This window comes from Dipodomys ordii, unplaced genomic scaffold (assembly GCF_000151885.1).
Source record: "Dipodomys ordii isolate 6190 unplaced genomic scaffold, Dord_2.0 Scaffold21, whole genome shotgun sequence".
NCBI lineage: Eukaryota > Metazoa > Chordata > Mammalia > Rodentia > Heteromyidae > Dipodomys > Dipodomys ordii.
In genome coordinates, this window is record NW_012267237.1 from 17,629,687 (window position 1) to 17,654,082 (window position 24,396).

Genomic DNA, 24,396 nt, shown 5'->3' on the forward strand with positions numbered 1-24,396 from the left:
TATTTACAATAGCTAGGATCTGGAACCAACCCAGATGCCCCTCAGTAGATGGATCAAGAAAATGTGGTATATATACACAATGGAATTCTATGCCTCCATCTGAAAGAATGGCATTGCCCCATTTGTTAGGAAATGGAAAGACTTGGAAAAATTATATTAAGTGATGTAAACGAAGCCCAAAAAAACATAGGTCCCATGATTTCCCTTCTTTGCAATATCTAATATATGTATGAGTCTAGCAGAAAAGATCAGATAAGGTGATGTTAGAAAAATGAACCCTAAGATATGTATTTAAATGTTTTTTCTTTCATGTATTTGTATCTAATGCATTTATAAGATTATTTCTTTGTTGCTTTGTATGTCCCTCCCCACAGTATAATCCCTGCTTTCACTATATTTGATGTCGGTATAATTTGTGGAGGGGAATGGAAAAACAATTCGTTTAAATAAGGATACAGGTGGAAATGTTGCAACAATGAGAAGTACAAGTTGTCATGTCAAAAACGAACTTTATAACTTTGGTGGGTGGGGTGAGGACTGGGGGTTGGGGAGAGGCTGGAAAGGGATGCGAAGGGAACACAAAGGAGGAGCCTACAATGCTTGATATGTCCATGTAATTGTAACCCCTCTGTACAGTATTTTCACAATAAAAATAAATAAAAATTAACAACAACAACAACAACAACAACTCTCCCTCTTTGCAGATGACAAGATCTTGTCTTTAAAGAACTCCATAGACTCCAGTCCTAAGTTTCTTGATCTGATCCAAAACTTTGGCAAAGTAGCAGGATATAAAATTAACCCTCAAAATTCAACTGCTTTCTTGTATGCCAATAATTATTAGAGCACAGTTGAAATCAGGAAAGCAACTCATTTGTAATACCCCCACAAAAATAATGTACCTAGGAATTGACTAAAATAGTGAAGGAACTCGATGATTAAAACTTTAAAATCCTGAACGAGGAAGTTAAAGCAGAACTAAGGAAGTGGAAAAAACCTCCTATGCTCCTGGATTGGAAGAATTAACATCATGAAATTGACAATACTGCCAAAAGCTATCCACAAATTCAATGAAATACCCATTAATACTCCAACCTCATTCTTCAATGAAATAGAAGATGTTATCAAAAAATTTATGTGGAACAATAAAAGACCCTGAATAGCAAAACAATCCTTAGCAGAAAAAACAGTGCTGAAGGAATATCAATACCAGCCTTTAAATAAAATAATCAAAACAGTTTCGTACAAGAACAAACTTGAGGACAAATGGAATAAAACTGAAGACCCAGAAACACAGGCTCTTCAGTAAATCGTGCTGGAAAAATTGTTTAAACACCTATAGAAAAATAAATTTTAATGGCATAGGAAATTTATTTAACAGGATATTAGCAGAGAACTTCCCAAATATAAAAAGATAGGCCTATTCAGATACAGGAAGCTTTTAGAACCCCAAATAGACCAGACCAGAACAGCACATCCCACTGTCACATTATAATCCACACAGGATCAATTCAGACCAAGGAAAAGATCCTGAAAGCTGTGAAGGAGAAAAGATCAATCATCTATAAAGGGAAACCAATTATAATACCTCAGATTTCTCAGCAGAGACAATTAAAGCAAGAAGAGCCTGGAATGATGTATGCCATGCCCTAAAGAGACATCTATCAACTAAGAATACTGTACCCAACTAAACTCTCCTTCATAACTGAAAGTCAAATAAAAATCTTCCATAGCAAAGAAAAACTAAAACAATATATCTCCACCAAACCAGCCCTACAAAAGATACTCAATATCCTACACATAGAAAACAAACAAGACCCACAATAAAGGCCAAGAACCCACACACAAACTGAGAATCCAAGAACCATAGGAAGAATCCAACGTTTGCAGGCCCGAAAAAGGTGGAAAACAAGGCAGGAACTACCAAACACCTCTTAGTCCTAACTCTCAACATTAACCGACTTAACTGTTCAATTAAGTGACATAGACTGTCTAGTTAGATTAAAAAGCAAGATCCTTCTATCTGCGGGTTCAGGAGACACACCTTGACCATAAAAACAAACATAATTTGAAAGTGAAAGGCAGGAACAAAATCTACAAAGCAAATGGCCTCCATAAACAGGTGGGAGTTGCAATCCTAATAACAGATAAAATAGACTTCAAATTAGAATTAGTGAGATTAGAGATAAAGAACGTCACTACATATTAAGTGATCTCTCCTTCAGGAGGATATTACAATTCTAAATATCTATTTGCCAAACAATGAGCACCCAAATTTATCCAAGAAACATTACTTTCACTCAAAGCTCACATAGATCCAAAGACTTTAATTGTTGGGGACTTTAACACACTACTATCTCCACTATAGATCAACTCGGCAAAAATTCAACAGAGAAACTGCATATATCAACTAGATTTAACAGCTATCTATTGAATATTTCACCCAGTAGCATCAGAATACACGTTTTTCTCCACAGTACATGGAACATTTTTCAAAATAGACCACATTTTAGGTCACAAAGCAAACTTGTCGAAATTCAGAAACATTGAAGTTATATCCAGCATTCTCTCAGACCACAAGGGAATAAAATTACAACTCAACACCAAAAGCCACCAAAGAAAGTCCTGTAACACAAGGAGGCTGAACAACACACTGTTAAATTACGAGTGGGTCATGGAAGACATTAGAAAGGAAATTCAAATGTTCATGATATTAAAAAAAATGAACACACAAATTAACAGCCCCTCTGGGACACAGCAAAGGCAGTACTCAGAGGCAAGTTTATAGCTCAAAAAATTGGAGAGATCTGAAACCAACAATTTAATGAGACATCTGAACCTTCTTGAAAAAGAGCAACAAGCTAAACCCCAATCCAGTAGATGGAAAGAAATCATTAAAATTAAATCAGAATTAAACTAATTAGAATCCTCCCCCCCCCAAAAAAAATAGAAAGAATCAACAAAACAAAGAGATGGTTCTTCGAAAAAAATTAACAAAATTGACAGACCTTTAGCAAATCTTATCAGAAAAATAAATAATCTCAGAGATGAGAATGGAAACATCAACACAGAAACAACCAAGAATCAGAACATTATAAAGGGATACTTTTTAAATCTTTATGCTAATAAGTTTGAGAATCTGGCAGAAATGGACCTTTTCCTAGAAAATATTGACATGCCAAAACTAAATCAAGATGAGCTAAACCATCTTAACAGGCCCATATCAAGCATTGAAATAGAAACCGAAATAAGAAACTTCTCATCTAAGAAAAGCCCATGATCAGATGGATTTACAGCAGAATTCTACAAGGCCTTCAAAGCAGAGTTCACACCAATACTCATCCAACTCTTCAATGAAATTGAAAAAGGAAGTTCACTACTGAACTCATTCTATGAAGCCATCATAACCCTCATACCCAAACAAAGCAAGGACTCATCAAAGAAAGAGAACTATAGACCCATTTCTTTGGTGAACATTGATGCAAAACTTCTCAACAAAATTTTTGCCAATCGACTTCAACAACTCATCCAAAAAATTATACACCATGATCAAATAGGATTCATTTCAGGGATGCAAAACTGGTTCAGCATACACAAATCAATCAATATAATTCATCACATCAGCAAGAGCAAAGATAAGAAACACATGGTTATCTCAATAGATGCAGAAAAAGTATTTGACAAGATCCAACACCACTTTATGATGAAGGCTCTGGAAAAAGTAGGAATCCATGGAACATTCCTCAATACAATAAGGGCTGTATATGACAAACCTACAGCCAGTATTAGTTAATGGTGCAAAACTAAAGTCATTTCTTCTTAACTCAGGAACGAGATGAGGATGTCCAGTCTCTCCACTTCTCTTCAATTTAGTATTAGAATGCCTAGCGACAGCAATAAGACAAGATACAAACATAATAGGGACCCAAGTAGGGAAAGATGATGTAAAACTGTCCCTCTTTGCAGATAACATGATCTCGTTTTTAAAGAATCCCATGGACTCCACTCCAAAATTACTCAAGCTGCTTCAAAACTTTGGCAAAGTAGCAGGGTATAAAATTAACCCTCAAAAATCAATGTCTTTTCTGTATGCCAACAATGAGTAGAGCACGGCTAAAATCAGAAAAGAAACTCCATTCATAATAGTCCCATACACAAAAAATAAATACCTAGGAATTAACCAAAGAAGTGAAGGATTTCTAGGATGAAAACTTTAAAAACCTGAAAAAAAGAAATCAAAACAGAACTTAGAAAGAGGAAAAACCTCCCATGCTCCTGGATTGAAAAGATCAACATTGTGAAAATGACAATATTCCAAAGGCTATCTACAAGTTCAATGTGATACCTATCAATATTCTAACCTTGTTCCTCAAGTAAGAAGATGGAATCCAAAAATTTATATGGAACAATAGAAGACCCCAAATTGCAAAAAATGATCCTTAACAGAAAGAATAGCACTGGGAAATATCAATATAAATTTGAAACTCCACTACAAAGCCATAGTAATGAAAACATTTTGGTACTGGCACAAGAACAGACCTGAGGACCAATGGAATAGAATTGAAACCCAGAAATCAACCCACAGACCCATAGCCAGCTAATCTTCGATAAGGGAGCTAAAAAAATAGAATGGAAGAAGGACAGCCTCTACAGTAAATGATGCTTGCAAAATTGGTTAATCACTTGTAGAAAAATAAAACTAGAACCTTCTATATCACCCTGCACCAGAATCAACTCCAAATGAATCAAAGACCTCAAAGTTAAACCAGACACCCTGCAAACATTACAGGACAGAATAGGAGAAACCCTTGGTCTACTTGGCAGAGGCTGAAATTTTCTTAATAGAGATCCCCAAACAGAACAAATCAAAGAAAGGTTGCACAAATTGGATTGCATGAAGTTGCAGAGCTTCTGCATGGCAAAGGACATAGCTAGCAAGATCAATAGAAAGCCCACGGATTGGGAGAAGATCTTCACTAGCCATACAATGGACTTGGGTCTCATATCTAAAATATAACTGGAACTCAAAAAAATAAATACCCATTTAAAATATAACTGGAACTCCAAAAATTAAATCCCCCAGCAACTAATCCTCAAAGAAACAACTACCCAATAAATAAGTGGGCTAAAGATTTAAATAGAAAATTCTGTGAAGAGGAAAGAAGGATGGCCAATAGACACATGAAAAAATGCTCAACCTCTCTAGCCATATAAGATATGCAAATCAAAACAACACTGAGATACCACATCACCCCAGTTAGAATGGCTATAATCAAGAATTCTAATAACAATAGATGCTGGAGGGGATGTGGAAAGAAGAGAACCCTACTACATTATTGGTGGCATTGTAAACTTGTTCAACCACTTTTCAAAGCAGTATGGAGGTTCCTCAAAAGACTCCACAAAGAGATCCGCTATGACCCAGCAATCCCAATTTGGGGCATTTACCCAAGTGCTCACAAACAAGACCATACTAAAGCTACCAGTGCAACTATGTTTACTGCAGCATCATTTACCATAGCTAAGATATGGAACCACCCTAGATGCCCCTTAGTAGATGAATGGATCAAGAAAATGTGGTATATATACGCAATGGAATTCTATGCCTCCATCAGAAAGAAAGGCATTGCCCATTTGTTAGGAAATGGAAAGACTTGGAAAAAATTATATTAAGTGAAGTAAGACAGGCCCAAAGAAACATAGGTCCCATGATTTCCCTATTTGCGATAACTAGTATATGTCTGAGACAAGCAGAAATGATCAGAGAAGTTGATGCTAGGTGAAATGAACCCCAAGATAAGGACTCAAATGTTTTTTTTCTGTCATATTTTTTAACATACTTATAAGATGATTTCTTTGTTTCTTTGTATGTCCCTTCCCCGTGGTATAACCACTGTTTTCACTGTATTTGATGTTGGTATAATTTGTGGAGGGGAAGGGAAAAAATTCAAATTGTTTCAGGTGGGGGAGGGTTGATTGGAGGGCAGGGATGGTAAGGGAAAACAAAGGTGGAGCCAACAATGCTTGATAAGGATTTCCTTTCTCATGTAATTGTAACCCCTATGTATGGTATTTTCACAATAAAAAAGTATTAACAGAAATAAATAAATAAATAGATCCTAATATATCACCCTGCACTAGAATCAACTCCAAATGGATCAAAGACCTGGAATTAAAATCAGACACTATGAGAACCTCACAGGAAGGAATAGAAGAAACTTCAGGGCTCCTTGCACAGGCTAAATTTTTCTTTATAAAGACCCAGATACACAACAAATCAAAGAAAGTTTAAACCTATGCCATTGCATTAAACTGCAGAACTTCTGCATGGCAAATGACATAGTTGGTTAGATAACGGGACATGGAGGAGATCTTCACTAGCTATACAACAAGTAGCTTTTCTTATATCCCAAATGTTTCCCCAACATGTGCATATTCTCTCACCCTTCTCCCAGACCAGGAAAGTGAGTCAAAAAGTCTTTGTGCAGTTATTGTTCTCAACTCACTACAGTGTAAATTTGGACATCTAGAGCAGCTATCTTCATTGTGCTGAGACCTTCTTGTGAAGGTCACACAGGAAGAGATAAACACCCTATTTTATAACATATCTTTCTTCATTTTCTTCCCCATTACTTGCCAATCAGCCAAGTCATATCAACATATTCATTGAGGAAGTGAAGATACCATGGCATACTTCCAAGCTTTCCTAGGATCTATTTAGTTTTCAGCCCCTACTTTCACTTATTTTGGGGTCAATGTTTGGTTCCTTGAAAGTGCTTTGATGAACTCGCTGAAGAGCTTTTGTAAATACTCTTTAAGCTGGAAAGCATCTGTGTTCAAAATCGCAGTCCTGTTTCATTTGTATTACTAAAATAAATCTTTATTTATCATGAAATTGCCCCTTTCTTTTGCTAATTGCCATCTCTATGTACACACAGTATCAAACTGCCTTCATCATTCTCCTGCTTCCCTCCCCTGACTTTAAGCTATATGAGTAAACATTATTCATTTACTCATTATTATATATTACTATTAATGATATGTCTATAACATAAAATAAAATTGCTAAATATTTTATAGCTATTTATTTTGATTAATGTGAACATTTATGGTGATGTTAAAAATAATATGGTAAGCAAATTTTGCATGATTGACTTCTTAATGCATTGAATGAGCCTATCCTATAATAAAAATCATAAATTTAATATCATATCAATTATTCAACTGATATGAAGGACTATCATTAAGAGTTCTTTTTAGACTAGTGTAGATCAATAAAACTGAATTTTAATTGTAGAATATTAATTCTGAAAACTTCAAAAATAAATGTTTCTACAAAGTAGAAACCAAGTGTAAAGACCAAAATTTAGAATGCGAGCTTGTGACAATAAATCTGAGAACTAAAGAAAGGCATTATTATATACCTGAAGATGAAAAAGCACATGAGTCCCGGGACAGTCATAACTTAAAGCATATATAACTTGATAAATGAACTAACTTTTAATAGACAGAACATCTTTCTCTAGAAAAGTATTCTAAGCTGGTAGTAATATGTGAGAAGAAATTGGGAAACACTAGCTGATAATATTTGGACAATCACTCTGAATTCTTGCTTCAAACCTCTATTGTCCCTTTCTGGAAATGACCTGTAGAAGCATAATAAACAAGTAAAGAAAAATAAATTAAAGCAGCAAAAAGAACTTGAATTCTTTTCCAGCCAAACATTTGTGTACCTGTATTCTCTTCAGTCTTGACATTTAGCAGAGTAGAACAGGAAAATGCTGGGATTCTCAGAAGAGAATGTATAATGCTCTCCTTGCCCTGTGTCAATTGACCTAAAGGAATCCATGTGAAGTTACTATTCATTCCTCTTTTATGTTGACATACTTTCTGAGCACAGAGAGGAGCCTGGGGTCAGAAGCTAGGCAGTGAACTTCTTGAACTTTTCCTGATGAGTCTATTTGCATAGATTCAAGATTTATTAATTCACCTACCTAGAACTTTCTATTCTAATAAGGCAATTTTCTCAGATTTCTGAGATGTCTATTTTCCTCAAGTTCTGTTCTATATGCTAGAAATTATTCTACTTTTTTTTCACCAGGTTACATATCTTTATTTCTGAGTTTTTTTCTTAAAGAACCCATCAACATTAATTATAAATTCTTATCCCCAGAGAAATGTGTTTTCCTTTCTACCATTTCTTTAATCTAGTGTAAATTGTCAGTGAATAGTCAAGAGTAATGGATGAGTGACCTAGGAAAAAAACATTCCTGACAAGCCCAAGCTTTCAGTGTTTATAGTTGGCAATGATACCCATTTAATATTACAAATTCAAAAGGCATCAAATATAAATATTTCATAGACACTTCTTGTAAAATGTTGAATATCCAAGCCCTGGAATGCTGTATGTCAGGAAAATTAATTCAATTTCAATGTATTTCAAGTTAACATGTAGTGGGATATTCTATATTAACAATGGAGATGACAGAAACCTTCCAGGACAAAAAGTGTGAGGCTTGACAGAATGGATATCTGAGGATTCCTCCCTCTCTACACAAGATTTTATAGCAGGAAGTGATCGGTGTGCAATTAATCTTTATGAAGTCATGAGGTAGTATTTTAAGGCTTCTTGGTTAAAATGTCCTTGCAAATATAATTTCATCACACACAAACCTGAAATTACCAACTGATGCCAGCCACGGAAACAACTGACACAATATGGATACAAAAAAATAACAAAGGTCACTTATGATTGGTCTTTCAACATTTCAGTGCTACCAGAGTCACAAACTGTTTTGTTTTGTTTTTGGGGTGTGGGGGGGGTTGGCTGTGGAGATTGAATTGTGAGCCTGGGTGCTGTTGTTGAGCTCTTGTGCCACAGAACCACTTCCGGTTTTCTGTTGGTTTGTTTGAGATAAAAGTCTTAAAGACTTTCCTGCCAAGGCTGGCTTTGAACTGAGATCCTTGGATCTCAGCCTCTTAAGGAGCTAGGATTACAGGCATGGGCCACATGTGCCTGGTACAAAGTGGATTTTTAAGAAGCGTTCTAACTTCAATGCTGACTAAATAACTTTATGTCAGCTCTAGGACAAAATTTACACCATAAAATGAAGAAAAAGAAAAAAAATAGAAATGTTTTTACTTTTTTTTATTCCTGCCTTTCAAAGACTCATGTCTATATTAAGAAGTAATATTTACATTTAGTAGACTTCATTTGCTAAGAAAAATCTTAAAAATGTAACTTCTCATTTGCAGGCTAAATCATACTATTTTAAGAAAAATAATATTGACTATACTTTGGGTTTGTTAGATCAAAACTTTATTGATATTTGATTTATTTAAAGAAAAGCAGTGTAACAGCTATGTAAAAATTACACTTTACTGAGTAGATAAATTAATGGGACTACAAAGTTTACATCATTAAATTTTCATTTCAAACTAAATTTCTCTTTAAAATGTTTCACCAATGCTTGATAAGAAATATACTCATTACCTACCTTGCTCATGTAATTGTAACTCCTTTTTACAGTATTTTCACAATAAAAAATTTATTAAAAAATGCTTCAGATAGAGTCTAAAGTTATTTTTACATAGCAAAGTAAATACCAAATAATGTAACAACAATTAAAACTGACAGGAAATCATCAAAAAGGCAAAGCTGAGATGTGAACTAGATGTTGGAAGAAATTTAAAATGCATAGCATGTGATTTTTCTCTGATGGCCTGAAATTCAGTCTCATGGCCTATTACTAGGAAATAAAGTAAACATGTGTAGCAACACAATTGAAATACACATTGACTAAGTACAGAAGTATTTGTCTTACAGATATTCATGCTTAATACACCAAGAGATAAAACTAACTGTATCTTTGACAAAATTCTTTATGAAATATGCAGCGGAAACATTACATGCATTTGGGAAATAATGGAAAAGCAAGTCCTGGAGGCCTAGAAGGTGCATATACAGGGGAATGGTGTACAATTCAATCAGTCTGCATCGGTCTTTCCTGACTTAGCTGTCATCCATCAGCAGAGTATGTGGTATGTCTGAAAATGGGGAAAATTGTATGTCATTCAATCATGCCTTCCTGCAGAGTGTGTCCCCAGCCCACAGTGACTGAGTGTTCAGCAACACCTACAGCCTTCTATTTTTAATTTAGTTCTGGTTTAACTTATTCCACTCTTTGGCATCCAACTTCTAGTATAAGATACATTTATTTGTACTCTATGAGAAAAAAATACCCTGAGTTTACTTATAGGGTTTGATTAGTCTACATTAATTTTGAAAAAATACACAGACAGCTTTAGGGCCAGCTGAACATACAAAGATATTAATGTTTAAAGGTCCTTGAGTGAATTATAGAACGGAGCTTGAAAAGCATAGGATTCATATCCTTCTGTGAAAGTGGAGTTATTTAATAGACACATGGGCTGTATGGGAGTTAATCCTTCTTCTGAGCAGATGACCTCTCATAGCATTGCTTTTAATCTGCTTGAGCAAGAAAGCATTCTACCTTAGAAGCAAGAAAAATTCTATTTAATAGTGCAAGGGCCTTATGGTTTTACATCTAATGAGAGAAAGGAGGGGAAAAAAGGTTAAAATCATTTTCAGTATGCATACTCCTTTTCAGAAATTTAAAAACAATAAACAACGATTCATACATATTTTCCAAAATAAAAATGACGAGAACTTTGTACTAAGAAAATGATTGAGACAGTTACATGGCTTGCTTCTTTTTTCAATATTTTTTATTGTGAAAATACCATACAGAGGAGTTACAATTACATGAGCAAGATAATGAGTACATTTCTTATCAAGCATTGTTGCCTCCTCCTTTATTTCCCTTTCCCAGCCCTTCCCATCTCTCCTAAGCCCCTGAGCCAAGGTTGTGAAGTTCGTTTTTTGACATAATGTCTTGTACACATGGCTTCCTTCTTTCAAGGCAAAGATGATTTTATCCCTTTGCCAACGCTGATTTAATGTGAAGACTATATCTGTCATTATGATTATGCATTTGCATTGAGTATGTGCAACATAAGATATAAAAACCCTAGGAACCAATAATTCTTCATAATATTTAATTTTATATTCATAGAATACCTGCAAAGACAGTAAAGAGAAATTCCATATATTCTCTATGTGGCCACTTTGTCAGAGCCTTACATGATTACTACAACTCATTGATGATGTGGTATTATTAATGGATATCTTGACATTATTTAAATTTTACTAATTATCCCATACTTTAGATTGTTGATCCAAGGAAACAACAGTTAAAAAATTTAGTAGAATCAAGTATTTTAAAGAATGAAATAACTTAGTACTTTTAAACAGTTACAAAAAAGAGTTGGCATACATGAGAATGCAGCACATTTTGTGTTTTTTAAAATAATATGAATGTTGATATGTAGTGAATTTCAATATATATATATATATATATTTAGGAGAAGTTATTACATGATGTCTCCATCAAATAAATAAATGAAAAGAGGCCAGAACACTTGGAAAAATCAGAGCAGCTGAATTGCCACTTTCCTTTGGGAAAAAGTTAGTCTCTTAGTAATTAACTGCATTTCCACAATGTCAATTCTCCAGATCAATTATCAAATACTTTTATCCCAGAACCAGTCCTCATTGCCAAAATACTATCCATTTTGATTTTAGGAACCCATTGGAGATGAGAACCAGTTACAGTTGTGGGAGAAGAAGACTCAGGCTTACTGTTGTATAACTCTACCTAATCAGAGCTAGGATGAACCAATGCAACAATGATACTCACAAGGCACTATGCTGGGATGAACTTTACAACCTTGGGGGAAAGGGTTTTTTCAGGGGAGGATATGGGAGAAAAAGGAGGGAGGCAGTAACCATGTTTGACAAGAAATGTACTTGTCACCTTATGTAACTTTAACTCCTCTCTGTACATCACCTTTACTATTAAGTTAAATTAAAAAAATAAAAAGGTAGCAGTGATTATTTTCAACATAAAGAAGTGATCATTTTTCATAGACATATTTAATTTGATTTAAACAAAGTAAAATTGCAACTTCCCTGGTCAATGTTATGGGAGAGCTAGCATTTATTTTTCCATATATGGGAGGACTTTCCTTAATTGAAGTAAAGTACATATTCAATGAAATATAGAATTAATAATGTGATTTGTCTGTAAAATTCACAAGATTCTCACATGTTTATATATTTCACTAATATTTATAGTGCTGAGACTACTTGGTATTTTCAAAATTGTATGTTTCTTTTTGCCTTTTGAGGCCATAAGATCTGGGTTTCTATATTGCTCAATCTGGTCTTGAATTCCTGACTCAAATGATTGTTCCTTTACTGACTGAAATGACTGTTAATTTTTAAGTAACTGATGGCAAGGATTTCACCAATGCACGGTAGCTTGAGATGAAATATGTTTAAACTACCTGCCCATCCTTTTTTTATTTTATTTTCCAGTGCTGTTGATCAAAGGGCTTCTCATATACTAGATAAATGTCTTGTCACAGATACACACCCCAGCCCCTACTTAGCAATTTAAACCAGATCCTATAATTTTTTGATTAAGAATTATCATTTTATTGTATTTATGCAATTCTAAAGATTGAATCCTAGGCATTGTGTATGCTAGAAAAGCTATCAGATAAATCCTACCATGTTACAACTTTTAATATAACAATTGTTGTTTCCTGCCATTAACTGCATTCAGACAAAGTGATAAACTCAACTAAAGTGGATCAAATAATTCTAAATAGTCCCCAACCAGCTACAGGAAATCTATAAGCTCTCAACATTCCTCTTTGACTTTTTAATGAACTCATTAATGAAAGAATCTCTTCATAGACATGATACAAAAAGGGACAGAATGACATTTGGTTCTGATTTAGGATGCTATTATAAAGTGATTTAAAAGATGTGCATAGATGCCAGTGGCTCATGCCTGTAATCCTAGCTACTAGGGAGGCTGAGATCTGAGGATTGTGGTTCAAAGCCAGCCAGGCAGGGAAGTCTATGAGACTCTCATCTCCAATAAACTACCAGAAAACCAGAAGTGGCACAATGGCTCAAGTGGTAGAGCTCTAGCCTTGAGATGAAGAGCTGAGGGATAGAGTTCAGGCCCAGAGTTAAAAAAAAAAAAAAAGATGTGTATGGCTCCTGACAATATGAAAAAGCAGAAAATGCTAATCCTAAGACAAAATAATACTAATTAATATTACAAGGTACATAGTATTTTCATTAAATGTGCACCATTACTGAAATGTAATCAAGAAGAAATTTTACTTTTGGCATTTAAAACTTTTTTTCAGGAGGGAATACTATTTCCTAGCTTCCTAATGAAAAACATGTATATTCTTATGAATTTGTCATTACTCTTGGGTAATAATAAAATTAGAATGGCATTAAGGTGCAACCACAAAGTATCAATTTGATAATTAGGTATGTCTAATCTCACTATTAAGACATCAATTTGCATTGAAAAAAATCTCCTTCAATTTTCCAAATAGGACATGACTCAAAGGAATTCTTCTAGTTTTAGGGAATGAAAGTAGTAGGCTTCCCTCTAGCTATGCAAGTCTTCCCCTGTTAAAACTTTTCAATGGAAAAAAAAACAAATGAAAGAGAAATAATAATCTAAAAGAATGGTGACCGACAATAACAAGGAAATTTGATTTCAGATAACCTCTGACTTATGAAGAGGTTACATCGTAATACATGCATCATAAATCAAAGCTATATTTAGCACAACTAAACCTAACAAACCTCATAGCATAGCTGCACAATATGCAGCACTGTGGAGAATCACTTCTAGTCCCTTTAAATCACAAGGCTGACCGTCACTGAACCTTCCAGCATCTTTTAAATGTTATGGTACATGTCATCTGCTCAGGGAAAAAGCCACAATCAAATTTTGAAGTTAAATTTCCATTAAATGCTTACTGTTGAACAGTAGAGCAAGTCTAAGGCATGAATCAAGGGGTTTTGAATTTTTTCAGGGTGCCTTAATGGGTTTTCTTCTGTATTAACTGAATTTACCGGATAGTACATTGATAACTAGACCATTTTCCTGTGGCTCTAGGTGAGGACTAACATTCATAAAAAGTTCAGCATTTTGATGCCATACGTGAAATATTATTGATTATTAATCTGAGAAGTTCAGAGTGAATCAGGTAACGTCACAGATTAACTATGGGGTCAGAGATCGACCACTTCACCTAGCAATGAATCAGAAGCCTGAATGGCGACTACTTGGAGGCCTTGTAGATCTCCTTTATGAACCCAAAACCTAGGCCAGCTTTTTTGCTCTAGAGTGAAGGACTACTGTTTATCCTGCAGGTCAACAAAGTATTTCATAAAGGAGAGGTGAAGAAGATTCAGATTGTGCAATGCACTGCAAGTTCTCCTTAAACATCTTTGATTCAGAGTCAGCACTGTACCAAAATATGATTTCACTTACTGCACTACTTATCCACTTATTACAAATGTATAAATGTCCCTCATTGTTGATAAGTTTGTTTTGAATTCTTACACAAAATAGTTCCTTGATCCCTTCAGAGCCTCACAAACAGATTCAATCAATTTCTATCCTTTTTGTGATATTGAGCGTTGAATCTAGGGACTCACACTTGCAATATAAGTACTCTACAACATGAGATACACACAAAATTCAAAATATGTTTACTCATGTATTTTTCTCAACACTGGGGATCGAATCCACGGTCTATGTATATCAAGCAAGTTCTCTACTGCTCAACTATAACACCAGCCTTTCAGATGATTAACTTACAGAATTCTATAAATAAATCTAACCAATAAGTTACAGATGAAAATTTTCATCAAATAATGCAGTTTCTCATAAGTGAAACTTTCTTACATCAACATTATTAAAATTTGTCTATTGTTTGACCTTATTCATCAAACAAAATGCAGCAGTTCTAAATCCCCATCTTGGACTTATTTCTTAAACTATGAAGGAAGATAAATCCCAAAAAAGTCATGATCTGCCACTTTATGATTCTTAAATCTATTAACATAGAAACGGCTTTTAAATATTGCAGGTGTTCCTCCTCAGAATTTCATCAGAATAGTCAACATTAGCACATCTCAGGAATAGGATAAATAGGTAGAATTAGAAGAAATAATTTCCACACTCCTGCTTCTCAAACAAGTACTGCACATTAACCAGGTGGATTCTCTTTGAAACATCAGTTTTTTTTTTACAGTAAAGAGATAAAGAAAATGCAATTGCTTATTACTCCAAAAAGAACATTGAGTACCCAGTCTATGATAAGTTTATTAGAGGAAACTGTAGATCAATATAGGTCCAAAACTCCTCACAAAATAACAGTAAATATAATTCAACAAGATGTCAAAAATTTTACCTATCAAAATTTCGTGGAATTAATATATGAGATGCAAAACCTTGGCCATAAAATATGAGATAAACTGACATTAATAGAAAAATGAAAACGAAAAATGAGAAGTACAATTATCATCTATTTTGCTAGCATATATTAGAGATACAAGAAAAAAATAATTGTGACATTCCATGCATGCATGGTTATTTTTGTCAACTAACTGCTTTATGTGACTAGAAAAACAATGTCTTTTAAAGAGATTGTCTCACCTATCTTATTTTCATATTATATTTATTCTGTAGAGTAGACTTAATTCCATCAGGGGCAACTGTAGAAGCATCATGGAACTTCTTGGTCTCCATAATCATGTGAGCCAAGTTTTACAAAGTTATCTTTAACTGATGGTACAAGGCAGGTGTCAGTTAAAGCAGTATATGAATATAATGTATCTTGATCCATGTAATGCCCTTCAACAATATTATCCCCTTTGACTTATCCCTTCCCATGCATGTCCTAATTTTATGGTATATGTAATGAAATTTTGAATGCAATCTCCCTGCTCCCCTCTTTCATTGTCTACCCATTTTCCTTCCCCACCCTTTGCAGCTACCCATTTCTTGGTTTTTATTTTGTTTGGCTTTGGCTTACTCTTTCTAAAGGAAGTGAACTTTTGGGGCTCTTTATATCATTTATTACATTTGAATCCATTCATTTGGAACATCTCTCATACTCATAAATCTATATATATAGATTTATAGGTATATTGTACCTCCCAATAATGAGCTTTGTTTATTTAAGCCTGGCTTACTTCATTTAATAACATTTTTGTCAAATGTACAATATTCTTTTTTTCAAATAGATGAGCAAAATTCCCTTGTTTATATGTACCACAGTTTCATAGTGTATTCATATATCTGGGCATCTGTACTGATTGCATATTTTGGCGATGATGAATAGTTCTGCAATGAACATGTCTGTGCTAGTGATTTTACTCTAGGCTTATTTGTGCATGCACACATTTTATTCCAAAAAAATTCAATTCCTCTATCACTCTTTCTTTCTCTCAAATAAGCATTTAAATCTATTTTAACAAATTTAATTGCTCTATTTTTAGATGTGCAAATAAACTCCATTTTCCATATTCATCCTCATCCATTCTCACACTGGAAAAGAAATTATACCTATCCTAGCAAATGTAGTTAGCATATATTTGTTCTGTAATAGAAAACTATTTTTTCTTTTTAACATATTTTTATAGTGTATTAACCATAACAAAGAGTTTTACCATGCTGTTTCAGATATGAATCCATTATATTTTAATCAGAGTAACCCTCTCTATTGATAGATACAGATAAAGCATTTGAGAAAATTTAGTATATTTCATATTGAAAGTTCTAAACACTTCCTCCCAGAGGGAAATTTTACCATCGTGGTACAACTTACTTATCAAAAACCCATAGTTCTAAAATCATAATCAATATTTTTTAATAGATTGAAGACAAGAATATTCACTTTTCCTATAATTATTCAGTATTACATTAAGAAGTGTAATATTAAAATGAAAAAATCATAATATCTAAATCAGAATAAAATAAGTAAAATCACCACTTGGATCAGATAACATGCTTCTTCAGGTAAAATCCCTAAATATTTCATAACAGTCATGTAATCATGGTAGCACAAACCATGTAGAGTGTCTTACATCTGTAACTTAGTTTTTGGGAGGCAATGATCAAGATCATAATTTGATTCCAGATAGAAAGTTAACAAGATCCTATTTCAGGAAACAAGTTTGCTATGATGATATATGCCTGAATTCCCGTATTTGGAGGGTTTCAGGTAACCAGTGGCAAAAATGTAAGTCCCTATCTGAGAAATATTTTAAAGGAAAACTGGTTGGATGTAAGCCTTCTGAAGTAGAATACCTGCAAGTAAACAGAAAGTCCTGGGCTCAAACCCAAGTACTGTCACACAAATAGATAAAAAGGGAACCATAAAAATGAATTACTAAATAAAGTAATATATTCAGTAAAGTAAAATAGTGAGATGTCAATATTCAAAAAAATTACATTCATTTTCACTGATAATGACGTATCCAAAATATAAATCAAGAAAATAATCAGATGATAATTCATCAAAGTCATAAATGTTTAGAAATAAACTTTACAAAGAAGCATAAATTGTGTGTAACAAAAACGAAAATCATTTTTGAAACACACCCAAATACAACTGAAGCACAGAGGAATAAATCAAAACCTGTCCCATTGTAAACAGAGTATAATAGTGAATATTGTGTGACTACACTATCCAGGCATTAGACAGACTCAATGCAACCTAGTCAAAATTACACTAACATTTTTCATAATAATAGAAAAGAAATCCCTAAGGTTTGTAGGAAACTATCAAAACCCCAAATAGTTAACATCTTCATAAAGACAAAACAATTGATAAGATTCCCCTTCCTAGTTTTAATGTTTTCTACAAAGTTATAGTGAACAAAATAGTAAGTTACAGTCATAAAGAAGCCACATATACTAATGAAATATGACAGAACTCTGGTGTAAATATAAATATAAGAAGCAGTACATGCATCACCTCATTTTTGACAGTACCACCAAAATGAGAATTGATGGTCTGATTAACACATGGTATTTTGAAATCTTTACACTCACAAAAGAATAAATCTAGGGACTTGTACCAAACCATATAAAAAAATCCATGATTGATTGAAGACTTAAACATAGGATCCCAAAAAACTCTTGGAAGTAAACACACAGGAAATCTTCTTGATATCGACCTTGGTATAGATTGCTTGGTGAGTACATCAAAGTTCAGACAACAAAAGCACAAACATATAGAATACATTGAACTTAGAAAGTTGTGTTCTACAAAGAATAAAGACCAGCCTACCAGTAAAGAGAATTTATTTTGAAAATTAATTCTAATAGGAAGTGACATGTAAGAATATCAGAACTCAAAAACAATGATTACCACTAAATTAAAAGTGAACAAATAATCTTTATCTAACTTTCTACAGAAGAAACGTGATCAAATGGTTTGTGCATATCTGCTCAGTCACTTCTAGGTTAGGATGGTCATAAATTAAAAAAATCATGAAGGAAAATAGTGTGGACAAGTTTAGCATAACGGTGAAAACTTGTAGGGTAGTGTTGAAAATGTAAATTGCCTTATCCCCTAAGGTAAACATATAAAACTACCTCAAAATTATGAAACAGAATTGCCATCTGACACAACAATCCTGTTTGATAATCAAAGGAAATGAAATCAGAAGTTTATTAAAATAGTTGTGATCCTATATTCCTTAAAGCATTAATTTGGGATAGCTACAATAAAAAATAAAAAAAAATGTGACCAATGAGTGGATGAGTTTATATATTATGATTATATATATATAGAGATATGCATATAGATGAGTTTATATATCTATATGTGTACGTATGTATTTATGAATGCAGACCTAATTCAACCTTGGTTAATTGGAGGTAAGTGTCTCCTGGTCCTTCCTGAATGAGCAGGCTTCAAAAGTCAATCCTCAGATGTCCTGAGGAGCTAAGATCACAGGTGTGAGCCACCTGTGCCTGAGTTGGTGCATAATTTTGAGGCAGAAGTGGATAAGTATTTACATGAATTATAGATCAAAATGTGAAGTGAACTGAGCCTTCTCTGGGTCTGGGAGTGCTTACAAAGACCTCTTCATTCCATGGCTACAATGCCACTCTGTCAACAGAATTCCTTATCAATTGGTTATGTCTCACAAGCAGAAAAACAATCTTTCCCTTTACCTAAGAATATAACCTAAGATTTCAAATAAATATTTCCTGAAAGAAAGCCTATGCAATATTTGAAAATGATGCAAAAACTATTTCCTATTTGTCTCACATCTATCTTTGCTCTTTAAGAATGAAAAGGTAATCATCCATATACATAATGCTAAGACTTTCTGTCCAGTGGATTTTTTTAAGTGGTAGTAACAAATAGTGAAGTAGAATAAATGTGTTTTATAAGTGTTTTATAATGTTCTCAATATAAGAACTAGCCGAGTTTCTTTTCTACAAATTCCAACTACTTTTTTGTTTTAATTATATATTTTATTGTGAAGATACTATACAGAGGGGTTACAGTTACATGAGCAAGGTAATGCGTACATTTCCTATAAAGCATTGTGACCCCTCCTTTGATTTTCCCCTAGGATCCCTTTTCTCCTGAACTTCTTTCACCCTCCCCCCACAAACTTGTAAACTTTGTTTTCAACATAGTGTCTTGTACATCTCATGGTACAAAGGGTCATCCTATATCCTTATTTCAGCATTTTGTTATTTCCCTCCTCCTCAAATTAGAAAAATGTATATTCAAGATGCAGGGCACTGGAATCAAATACACTGGCAACAGGGGTTATGCCTTGGAGGAAGAACATACAAAGCAACAAAAAGAAAATCACAGAATATATTATAAGTATTTTAAAAATAACAACAAGAAATATAATATTTCTTGTGTCCCTATCTTGGGGTTCATTCCACTTAGTATCAGTTTATATGGTCATATGTACATACCTTTTCACTTCTTCTACTTGTCCTAGACATATATTAGTTATTGCAGATAAGCGAAACCATGGGACCTATGTTTCTTTGGCTTAATTGACTTAATATATTTTTTCCAAGTCTTTCCATTTCCTAACAAATGGCTCAGTGTCATTCTTTCTGATGGGGGCATAGAATTCCATTGTGTGTGTGTGTGTGTGTGTGTGTGTGTGTGTGTATAAATGTCATATTTTCTTGATCCATTCATCTACTGAGGGGCATCTTGTTTGGTTCCGTATCTTCGCTATGGTGAATAATGCTGCAATAAACATAGTTGTGCTGGCTGGTACCTTTAGTATGGTCTTGTTTGTGATCATTTGTGTAAATGCCCAAAAGTGGGACAAATCCCAACTTCTTAACATTTAACTTTATATTTACTGAGCAGCATTAAGTTGTGTATACTAATCATGCATCATTCATTCAGTTTGTAATGTTACTCATTATCACTTAACTACAGTTAACTACTGGGTTAACTGGCACCTGGTGGTAATGATACGAACCAGGAATTAGAAAGCAGAAGAAAAGTTCCTGTGTGGAAACGGACAAAAGTCAGTTGAGTGCAGTTCAGGAATAAGTACTCTGAGGGTCTTGAGATGCATTTAAAATGTATGATTTCAAATTTTGACTTATAACATTTTATTTTCAAAAGGCAGACAGAAAGCATATATTTCTAATAAAGTGTATTTATTATCACATTAGCACTTCAATTAGAAATTTTTTTAAAGTATCTATACCATAGTGTAATTCAAATAATGTGTTCAGACATCTACTGTAATAAATCATACTTTTCACATTATATTTTAAGCTATCACTTATAAATACATTGCCAATCTTGCTAAATTAAACATGCATATATTTCCTTGACAAATATGAAAATTTGGAAAACAAAAATGCCAAAATAATGGAATCAAAGTATTTTAAACTGGCTAGGGAGAAAAGACAATATTGTGATATAAACACAGAAACACAGTAGACACACTAGTGAAATCAGATTTCACATTATTTTATTTTTAATAACACCACTGTCAGTCACAATTTCAACACAGGGTTATTCTGTGCCAAAACTTTTATTAGCTTTTATTGACAGGCTAAATATGATTATGTTCACTTCACCCCAAAACAGCTTCTATTAAGAGAAGATGTGAAATGTTTTCCTGGTCTTCTATGGAATTTCTACACCAGTAGGAATCACAGATATCAGAGATGAAAGCCTGTAAAAGGTTTGAAGATGTAACCAATTGTGAGAAATAGTTTCATTGATTTGTTACTTCAGATCAATGTACAATACAAAAGTAATACTTAGTCATATAAGCGAAGCAATTTTGACTATTCACATAACCTGCATATCATAAAAAGCTGGATGAACAGAAGAACTATGAACAATGATGAGAGCTGTCATACATCGAACTTTGTATCTACAATACAACAATTTTGAATTATAGTAATTTTATAGGAATCTATGCTCTGCTCAAATTTTTATTTCATTCATTATATTCAATAATCCCTGTGTAAGAATCATATTGTTTTGTTCTAATGAGCTCAGGTATCATTTTTCAACCTTTTGAGTTTTCGAGTGGAAAAGAAGTCCCTGAAAATCTATGTGGTCTGTGATTGACCATATGTGAATAGGTCACATACTATGAGAGAGCATAATTTTCTATCCAGGTATAATGTTTTATTGTGTACAGGCAATTTATAAATTGCCTCTCTTGATGGTATCCTCTGTTACAGCTTGGCATGTGAGAAGAATGAGCAGCTGGCCTGTAGTGCAATGTAAGGGGTTTTATGTGATTTCTAATTCAAATACAATCACAGCCATGGTTTATTATCATGACAACTTGATGCCTCTGCCTAAAAACCAATAGCAATTTCTTGAGTCTGTTTCTCTCCTACAGCATCATGGTGAAAAAACACCAGATGAAATTGTATGATACAGTTTATAAAGAACATATATATATATATATATATATATATATATGATTTTCCGATATTCTTAAATACAATTACACAGGTAATATTTAATGCAATCATTTAAATCATTAATGGGAGAACTGTGAGCTAAGTCAAATGTTATCCAAAAATTACTCTATCATGTGAAGCAATATCAGCACCGTGTGAGGCTATAGGTAACTTTCTATAGTATTGTACCATGAAGCAGAGTACACTACTTTAGACACATTCCAAAACTCACAGTCCATGATTCTGGATATTACCTTTTATTGTATGTCTATAAAGAAGACACAAATACACTTAGTTGTTATTAAGAGAAACTTGAGATTTGTTTGCAACACACAGCAAACTTTCTCTAAAAGCTAAAATCATTCAATATAAATTGCTGGTTGATGTTATTTGCCAATTCTGTTGTAGCTATCATCAATATTCTCTAATACATCCTACGTTGCAGGGTTCTCATCACTGGGTGTTTAATTTATGAAATGTACATGAATAGCAATAATGTTATCATAGCACACAGACTTCATGCATGTAGCTTGGTCACAGGATGGTGGTAAACTTCTGGAAAGAGCTGAAATCTTGAGGATGTGTGACATAGCAGAGGAAGTAGGTCTCTGAAGGTACGGCTAAAAAAGTCCCTAGTCCTTCCTTATGCTCTGTTTCCTGTCTGTCTCCAGAACAGCAGCCTCCTCTTCCAATGTGCCCAATGCCATGGTCCTGAGCAGACCATGCAAACAGCACCAACAAGTTGAGTCGATCAAACATCAACTGAAATCCCTCATACTGAGCCATGTTAGATTTTCACCTCTCAAGTCACTTAGGTGAGGTATTTTGTCAAATAACATAACATAAAAAGTAAAGACAACTGTATAAATATTTCCCTACCATTCTACATATTTTGTAGCGAAGAATGCCAAGTCATGCATAATGACATAAAGAATATGAAACATAAATTCTTAATATCACAGGTCCTAAACTGAGAGTTAGCAAGCATGAGGAATTTAAGTGTTTGTTAAGTTGGAATTCTAAGTGGATATAAATAAATTTGTTTTAAATCAAAATTTCCTCAATTCAGGCATTAAAATCATAATAGAGCAACATAAAATTAATACTTTTAAACTAATCTCTAAAATTATTTATAACATATATAACATAATTATTTATATAACATTTTTTGTTTGTGGCAAGGTTTTTATTTTTAATGGTTGCCTTTGAAAAGTAGATGCTACAGGAGAGTCTGTAGCCTAGAACAATTTATTTTTGACAATAGTACTGTGGATGGGATGAACCAGCAGGACACAGTGAAAGCTTAACACTTTCTGACAGATCCAAGAAGAGTTCTGGAGCAAAGTCTTAACTTAGTGCCAGTAAACCCTTGAGCTAATGGTTTTTCAGCATTCAATATGCCGTTTAAGAACACAGGGTCACTCCTATTGCTTCTTTGTTCAATTATTTTCTGAGGAGGACTGACCCAAGAAAATATGACTGCTGGCCAAAATCTTTACAAACATCAAAGATGATATGAAGAACTTTCCAAGAACTAAAGATAACAAAAATGAAATGCTAAAAATCAAGAAACAATAACATATTAGATTTGAAAAGAAACAGTTTACAAGTGTTTTGTCTTCACAACGGTTGCTTTATTCATTTTGTTTCGATCATATCTAAATCCTAAACATAGCCCCCTTTTTCTCTATTTCACTTTAATTTCATTACAAAAGAAAACATAGATTTGATCTTTTTAAAAGATTAATTTATTTTCTATGACAATAGAGACGACATACAGAGGAATAACAATTTCAAGTCTTCAGAGTCTCTATTGCCTCAATAAGGCTTGGCTACATTGTCAATCCAAATAACAAATGTTGGAGGACATTTGCTCTTAATACTACCTTTCATGAAAAAAGAACCATATTTCATTAAGTTAGCACACCAATCATTTAATAATACATCATTCAATTATAATTCTTATTGTCTGTTTCTCATAAACATTGGTTTATATATAATTTAGAAAAATCTAGCAATATAGAAAGCTAAATAAATGAGGAATTTTGTTTTCCTGGATCATAGAGAAGCTCCTACATATAGGCAGACAGACAGATAGGTAATAGATAGATAGATAGATAGATAGATAGATAGATAGATAGATAGATAGATTAAAGGTGAAATACAGAAAAACTATAGTTTCATAAGTTAGATAATAGACAAATGATAATTTATCAGAAAAACTGCTAGCTCTAGCTAACTAAAGAGGATTGTAACTCTAAAACTACAAGTGGTTTATACTTTGATATTATTTTCTTTTGATTAATATTTCTATCCTGGTTTCTCATTCAATCCAGTTAGCTTTTACAGCAAACAAATCAAAGACAAAATTATTTGAGTTCAATAATAATTATGATGATCTCAAAATTAAGAATGGTAACACTAAAATATTTGAATGTTATCTATCTCAATGCTCAAACAACATTTAAAAGTCTTTATTTCT